This window comes from Cicer arietinum, chromosome 2, assembly GCF_000331145.2.
Source record: "Cicer arietinum cultivar CDC Frontier isolate Library 1 chromosome 2, Cicar.CDCFrontier_v2.0, whole genome shotgun sequence".
Classification (NCBI taxonomy): Eukaryota; Viridiplantae; Streptophyta; class Magnoliopsida; order Fabales; family Fabaceae; genus Cicer; species Cicer arietinum.
In genome coordinates this window covers 46,143,756-46,152,929 of record NC_021161.2, presented here as the reverse complement: position 1 = coordinate 46,152,929, position 9,174 = coordinate 46,143,756, and the positions used below count along the sequence as shown (strand labels likewise).

At 25.8% G+C, this 9,174-nt stretch overlaps 1 pseudogene; it reads left to right on the top strand.

Moving 5' to 3' along the window:
- Positions 1-6: 6 nt before the first annotated feature.
- Positions 7-3,887, top strand: LOC101489251 (jasmonate-induced oxygenase 1-like; annotated as a pseudogene).
- Positions 3,888-9,174: the final 5,287 nt, after the last annotated feature.

The following is a 9,174-nucleotide window of genomic DNA, read 5'->3' as shown; positions in this document are numbered from 1 at the left end:
TAAGACACACGTACCTCAAACTATTACAATAAAATCATTAATATTTATTCACACACACAAATATAAGATGAAGAGTATACCTTAATTAGAAATTTATAAACTTGCTTAAAAAATGAGCACTCCACAAGATTGGCCCGAACCAATAATTCGAGTTCAAACTTTATCTGAAAATTGCAAAGATTCAATCCCTAAAAGTTACATCAAACCTCTTAGTGACCGTCCATCCATAAACTCTAATATTGAAACAACAAACATTAATATACCAATTATTGACCTTAGAGGTATATATAGTAATGACCCAAATGAAAAAGTCTCAACCTTTAACCAAATCTCTAAGGCTTGCAAAGATTGGGGATTTTTTCAAATTGTTAATCATGGTGTTAGCCATGATTTGATGGACTTGGCTAAGGAAACTTGGCGCCAATTCTTTCACTTGCCTATGGAAGTTAAACAACAATATGCAAACTCACCAAAAACTTATGAAGGGTATGGTAGTAGACTTGGTGTTAAGAAAGGTGCTATTCTTGATTTGAGTGATTACTATTATCTTCATTATCTTCCTTTGTCTTTGAAGGACTACAACAAATGGCCTTCCCTTCCTCCCTCTTGCAGGTTTAGTATATATATATATATATATATTTAAATAATATTTATTGATTATCAATTTATTACGTATCATTACTATACAAATACTATATGTTTATACGATTTTTAAATTTTATATTGTTTTTTCACCTTAGGACCGATGTCTACACTCAATTGTATATTGTGTCAGAAATCATGTGTTCAAATAACCAACTGTTACAATATATATGTATGATGTGATGAATTTATATCATCTATCTACCATGTTTGCAATCCGTTAAGTAAGAGATTAATAGTTGGTTTGATATAAAGATTGATCTCTGTCAGATGAGCTAAACAGTCACAATAGAATAAGTCCTTTTTGTTAATAAATATTAGTAAATTAGTGATTAGGTTAATTTTCAAACTTTGATCCCTAAAAATGTAAAAACACGATATATTTTTTTGTTGGTAAGTAAGTGTAAGAGACATCAAAATTTAAAATAGAAATTGAATTTTCTTTATTTTTGCAAATAATTTATTTTTTTATAATTAATGTGTAGTGTATTATTTAGACACATTATTATGTGCCTTAGTCCTTTTGTGTACAAGATAATTAGGATAAAAAAAATAAATGTAGGGAAGTGTTTGATGAATATGGGAAAGAAAGAAGAATGTTTTGAAAGTGCTTTTGGAGGTGAAGACATAGGTGCTTGCATAAGGGTGAATTATTATCCAAAATGTCCACAACCAGATTTGACTCTTGGTTTATCATCACACTCAGATCCAGGTGGAATCACTATTTTGCTTTCAGATGATCATGTACATGGTCTTCAAGTTCGCAAAGGTGACAATTGGATTACTGTCAAACCTCTTTCCAATGCTTTTATTGTCAATATTGGTGATCAAATTCAGGTAAATTTTACTTTTTTTTGTGTTCTTTTTCATAAAAAAATAATTATCTTATTTTCAAAATTTTATACCACATTAATGATTATTTTTTCATAATATCTTTGACTATATATTGAAGAGAAATATAATTTTATTAAAACTAATAAAATTTATTGATTTTCTTAATAAATCTAAATAACTTTATAAACGACAACTAAAAACCAATGACCAATGGATAGCTATATTCTTTCTTGTTTATCCTTATAGACAATATTGTTTGACTAGAAATTTACAATTCATATGCATGAATCTGTCAAATGGTGACACGTGAAGTTGGTGTTTTTATTTATATTTATATTATTTTATTCTTCGTCATATATTATTTGGATGGTTGTGTTCTTTTGAAAGATACATCTTGATCTTTGTTTTTTATTTATTTATTTGTTGGGGGACGAGATACTTCTTGTATTATTTTTTTAGTTTGTAACTGTAATCAGAAAAGTTCAAAGACATAGTGTACTAGGATTTAAAAAGTAGATATTGGTAATGTCTATAGGAGCTTGGTTTCTTAAAGAATCTAGATATCTATTTTGGTTCTTGTAAATAAAAAATTGATAGATATATATTAAAGAGAGTTTTTTCTACATAAAAAAAGACTTTTTTTTTAATGAATCAAATTAAATCTACTTGAATTTAGATTTATCTTAAATAGGAGATTATTTATTCACGTATTTGAGACATTGATTATTGTTTGATTGAATGATCATTAATGTCATGACCGCATGATTGTGGCTATAAGAATTTTTTAAATTTAAGACGACATATGAAATGATAATAAATTAATATTAAAATTTATTAAATGTATAATAAATTTTAATGTAATTATTAATTTTGAAAAATATTTATTTAATATAAAATGCTATTAAATAAATAAAATTATTTGTTAATTCTTAATGAGAAAAATAAAGTAGAATACACATATTTTACTACATTGTCTTTTTGTACTTCAAATTAAACAAAGTGGAAAAAAGGTGCAATAGGTATATTCACATAGAAATATCGATATACATAGGTTTAATAGTTTGATTGAAAGAGACCTTTTATCATAAAAATGTTTTATTTTTTTCACTATATTGCAGAATCAGCACGCAAACATATAAAGTTGATAAACATTTAGTTTCTGGCCACTCGGTTAGTTTGTTCGTGGCATGACAGTTTTATTTATTTATAAGAGAGACCGTAAATATTATTATAAATTCATATACAATCATAATATTTTAATTTTAAATTTAAAATAAGACATTTAAATTAATTTAATATTTTATTATGTATAAATATGAAATTATATATATATATATAATTGTATAATACCAGAATTTAATGGATTAATCTTACTCTAGTTTTACACATAGATCCCATCTATATTTAACTATAGGACCACACTTATTGGAGTGTGCTTTAAATTATTTAGTCGACCTACTTTCATATTTCATCTAACGCAGTCGTGGTAGAAATAATCAATTATCCAGTAATAAAAAATGTTTGGTAGACACCTAAATACCTCTTAAATATTTTGAGAGTGATATAAATAGGGAGATTGATGTAATATAATATATGTGGGATATATTGACAATGTAACAGAAAAAAAATGGAGAAAAGAAAAATGTGTTGAATGAGTGATTTTTTTTTTAAATATCATTGTTGTCCAATAATCAATCTCTTTGCAAAATAATTGACAATTTGAATTTTTAAGATACTATTTTATTATATTTTTTAATTGTATCATTTAATTGATATTATATGCATTATGCAACAAACATATATAAATAATTTAGTAAAAATACACTATTTATCTTTTATTTATGCATTTTTATTAATGAAAAACTAGATCGATTATTATGTGATGGAGATATTAATTTACTAGCTAGTAATAATTTGTTTGTTTTGTTTTTGATAAGGTACTAAGCAATGCAACCTACAAGAGTGTGGAGCATAGAGTACTAGTAAATTCACATAAAGAGAGAGTTTCCTTAGCCTTCTTCTACAACCCTAAAAGTGACATATTAATAGAGCCAGCAAAAGAATTAGTAAAGCCAGATAGACCTTCACTCTACCCTCCTATGACCTTTGATGAATACAGGCTCTTCATTAGATTGAAGGGAACATGTGGAAAATCTCAAGTTGAATCTTTAAAATCTCCAAGATGATTGGTTATGGATGAATAGGGGATTGCTTAAATTGTATAAATTAATAATTAATTATCACATGTTGTATATATCACCCCTCTAGTTGAGATTATATTATTTTAAATGTTGTTGTTAAATAGGTACTTGTTTTGTACAAATTGCACATCAATTAAGCCATAAAGTGAGGATACAAATATTGGATATATGCTAATGCATTATGAAAATGAATTGTTGGAACTTGGAAAATGATGTTTAATTTCCTATTCCTTATTGGTTTGTAATGGCTAAATTTGAGTGGTCCTAATTATTGTCATCACTTCCCAATGATTGTGGGGATGCATCATGCATGCACCGTGACTTCAGGGGCAATAGTTGTAAGATTTTAACTATAAGTCTTTCCCCTTCTAATATAAATGACAAAAAAAACTCTACTTTTGTAATCTTTAATATTTTTATAATATTTAATGTTAAGAAAAATTACACTAACCTCTATTTAGATGTATTTAAAAAACATAAACACTCTCTCTAGTTTTAAAGTAAACATCAACATTAAATTTCTCTTAAAGTGACAAATATATTTTTCTTTTTTAACACCGTTAATGTACAGTTAACATATTCACTTTTACCAATAATTCACCATATGTAACTCTTAGTTATTAACAAGAGATTTCTATTTATGTTTTGTCATCTTTCCTTTGTTTACGTGTGATCATATCGAGAAAACTATTGAATTGATGGAAGTTAACAAAACTGGAAAAACTTATGAGTTTTATTATTTTTATTCTTACATGACTTTCATTTTCAAAATGTTAACAATTCCATGGTCACTCTCATGATAAGCAGTAAGCTGAAATTTTTCAACAATTGCATTGACTAATATATAATTTACTAGAAACAAAATGTTATTATTGGTTAAAGTGAAGACATTAATGATGGATTAATAGTGTTAAAGGAAGAAGAAATTGTTTGTCACTTTGAGAAAAATTTCAGAGAGATTTATGTTTACTTTAAAACTAGATGAGGTATTTGTGTTTTTTAAGTAAATCTTAGAAGAAGTTAGTGTAATTGCCCCCTTAACGTTATTATTGTTACCATTCTTATTTTTATATAAAAGAAAATACAATTCCTGTCGATCAATGAAGTTATTATTAATCTTTTTTAACATAATATTACATTTTTTATTTTAATAACTGATTAAAGTGTAATTTTAATTAGTAATGGGGAATGATGAGTCTACACAAAATTAGATTGGTCATGAAAGTCACGTCGTCAACTTATGTCTTATACTGCAATAAAAAATTATGACGAATGACAAATTAAACATGTTTTAAAACTGTAAGGGTAAATTGAAAGAAATCTTTTTTTTAGAAAGAATTAAATCAAAGTGACTCTATTTATAAGAAAATATTTATATATAAAAAGAGATTAAATTATACTGATGTAATATTACATCAATGTGATATTATTTAATAACATTTTATTTGATATACAATTTACATATTTGACTGGTAGATTAAAAGATAAAATGTCATATAAATTTTTATATGAATCTCCATTTGACATTTTAATCGATATACCAAAATTAATATTTTAAACACTTTTATTATATGACATTAATTTTAATGTACCTCAATAATGTATCAAATAATTTTAAATTAATGTAAAAATTATATAAATAACTTATATAATATAATTTTTCAATTCAACGAACAAATTTACAAAAATATATTTTAACCAATGAGTGATGTAAATCAAATCAACTGTAATAAATTGATTGTATGTGTATGTGTTGGCACGGCAAGGTAAACTTTATATTTTTTATTTATTTTAGATTTCACAAATTCTATTCACTTGAACATAATTTTTTTAGAAAATTGTTGGTCTTGGATTTATGAACCTCTCTCTCACCTCTAGTCAATGAAATCAGATTTCCTACGCTTGGGAAAATTTGCCTTTATGAAGTTTTTATATTAAGAGGCGTTCGATTTAGATTAAATGAATAAGATCTTAATACAAATTTAATTTTTTTTAAAGTAAAAAATCGAATTAGAATTCATAACCATTCAAGGTGGAGTTTATTGAAACATGAGCAGTCTGAATCCCTAGCCAACATTGAAGGGACTATTCAACAACGTGGGCTATTGATAATTTGCTACTTGCTTTGTAATTTGTATATATAAAAGTAAAAACCCCATGCATGACCATAAGTTTATGTCATATGATAGTGATACCTTTAATTATCTCGCAACACATCAAAGTGTAACTATTTGAATTTTCTAAACCTAATCATGCTCCAAAGTCAGTATTGTCCACTATTAATGAATTAATTATGATTTGAGTTCAATCACATATATAATCACGTGTTTGAAACTGTACTGCAATTAGTGGCATTTTCTCTGATTATTCTGAAAGGCCACTCATGTTGTCTCCTACTGGAGTGAGTCATCCAAATCAAAACTTGTATATTTAAATGTTACGTTTGTCGTTACAAGTGTGGTGGAGTCAAAAATAAAAATTCCTTCAAATATATTAATATTATTGGACCGCACAAGCTAGTGTCATATGCTCCAAAGTTCATTGTTTTAGACTTTTAATCTTATTTGACACGTGCCGGTGGATTGGATGTTAAAGATAAATATCTCTTTCAATATATTTGAATTTATGTAAATATCTCTTTCAATAGGTATTTAAATTCGAATTTACGATATTATAAGAGTTTAATTTATTTTACTATTCTCAACCTCGACAGTATCATATATTTATATATTTATGTAATACTTGTAACTAAACCTCTTACTCCTAAAAACATATGCAGAGGTAACGTCGATAAAGTAGTTTATAAATTATTAAACTATTTTATAAATTTATTGGATAAAATAAAACGTATTTAATAAATAAAATTTTCTTTTATCGATTTATAGTTTATTCTAATATGCTACTCAAGTAGCATTTGAGATTATAAATTATAGTTTTTTATTTTTTTTATTTTTATGTAAATGTAACTGCATCACTAACTTACCACTAATATATTCTCTTTCGTATCTTTTTCTTGATACTATTACTTCTTTTATTTTTTATTTTTTATTTTTTATAGAGCGATGCTATTACTTCTATATAAGATATTCATTATTTTATTTCTTGCCAAAATATTTAACTTTCATAGCAAGAATCTCATAATACAAAATTCATGTTCGCATGCAATACTATTTTTATTTTAAATTTTTTTAGACATTTAATAAATCTATTAAAAAATAAATAATTGTTTAATTTTATATTTAAAAAAATAAATAACCGTATATTTTTATATCATTTTATAATTACAAAAGTTAAATTTATCAAATAATTTTATTTTAATTAATTAACTTTTCAATTATAAATTATTAACTATAAATTATCAACTAATTTATCAATTATTAACTATTTTTCACCTATCAGATTGACTATAGTTTACTTTTACCAAACATAACCATAATATATATACACAAAAAGAACTTAAGAAAGCTCCGTATTTCAGAAATCAAAATTTGAGTTTGGAAATAAAAATATATCTTAACTTATAATTTAATTTTTTTGAGAAAATACATATTTTAAAAAATTTAGGGACCATTTAGTTTATAAAAACATTTTTTATTTTCATTTTTAAAATGTGTGTTCATTTTCATTGAGAGTCTTTTTATCGCGTCCTAAAATTTCGAGTTTTCATCGAATTCAATGGAGTCGCCACCAAAATTTATTTTAAAATAGGGAAAATATTGGAAAACCCTAAAAATGTAAAAAATGGTCTTTGAAACCAGATTTTGAGTTCAGGAGTCGATTATGCGTAGGGAGGGTATTAGCACCCTACGACATCCGTTAAAATACGGTTACCTTTAATTAATTGTGCAAAATTATACAACTTAAATATATTTATTTTTCTTTATTATTAAATATAAATATAAATTGTTTTTTTATAAATGTGATTTTAGAGATTAAAGTGTGTTAAAAAAAAGTGAAAAAAAAGAAAGTTTTTATTAGTGTGCTTGACAAGAGTGTAATCTTGCTCCTACGTATCTCTCAGTGCGATGGAGAAATCAAAGCTACGTAGTTCTTGGTAAAAAATGTGAATGCGTTGATTGCTTTTAAATAAATTGTATTTTGTTACTTAAAAAAGTTAATTTTGACGAACATAAAAAAACTTGTTTGATTTGAATAATTATTTTAAAATATGAGTTTTAAGACGATCGAATTGTACAACTCGTGTCTCAAAACTCAAGGAGTAAAAAAAAGATGTCACATCTAGTTTAATACTCTTAAGAAATTTTATTATTTAAAATTAAATTTCAAAGTAAAAAAAAAAATACAACTTATATTAATATCTCCAAAAAAAAAAACGTCATATCTAAATAAAAAAATAAAAAGAGATAAAAATATAATAATTATTTTTTATAATTGATTAAATATTCAAGCATGTATATTTTTAAAATAAAAGGCAATGATCAAACTAAAAAAAAAGTTAGACCATAAAAAACGTAAATGGGCTGCAAATAACCATGGCCCAATACCTTCAGAAAACTGATTTGTAAAACAAACCCTAAATTGAAACAAGGCATAGGCAAAAACCAGAGCGGCAGCTAGGGGAATGAGGGTCGGAGATCAAAAGTTTCAAAAGAGAAAAACAGAGCCATGTTTCCACGCGAACTTCATCATCAAGACCGTGAATAAGAACGGTGTTGGAATGAGGCCGCTGGATTAGGTCGTCGAGGAAGAAGGGGAGTCAGACGAACGGAGTGACCAGGAAACACGGTCGGCATTCTGGCGACGACAACGGCGTTCAAGGGTTGAGTTTTTTAATCCTATTATCTCTAACATTTTTTATACTCAGATCAATAATAATAAACAATTTTCATCTTTTATTCATAACTCAAACTCAACAGATTGATTAGAAAAATGAAAAAATGAATAAACGAAAATACCTCTTTAATCCTTCTATTTGTTCCTTTGTTTCTGTATGTTTGAATAGTGGCAAAATTCAATCAGTGTATTTTTTTTTTCAAATTTATCTCCCAAAAAGAAAATCTACTCCCTGTTTTTAAATTTCGAATTCTTTTTCTCTATTTCAAAATTCTGAACCTGTGTTTTGTGTTTTTTTTTTTTTTTTTTCAGTTTCAAAACTTCAAACTCTATTTATAGACTAAAAATAAATTAAAGAGGTGAATTCTTCTGTTTATTAGATAAAATCAGGTTCTAGATTTTGTAGCGTTTGTTGTAAAATACATATTTTGAGTGTAGAGGTTATAAAGGAAGGTTATACAAGTAATACCTTTATTAGTATATCTCAATCAATTAACTGGTTTCTAATATGTTTGTACTTGGAAATGTTGTAAATACAAATAATATAAAGCAAGGTTATGACAGGATGCTGGGAATGCAAATAATATAAAGGAGGGTTTGCAAAAGCTCTTGCACAAAGTCAAGCAGATACTACAGTTGCCCCTATTTAATTATCTTTTACGTGGTAAAAAATAATTAAATATAAAGACCTAAATTTTGTAAA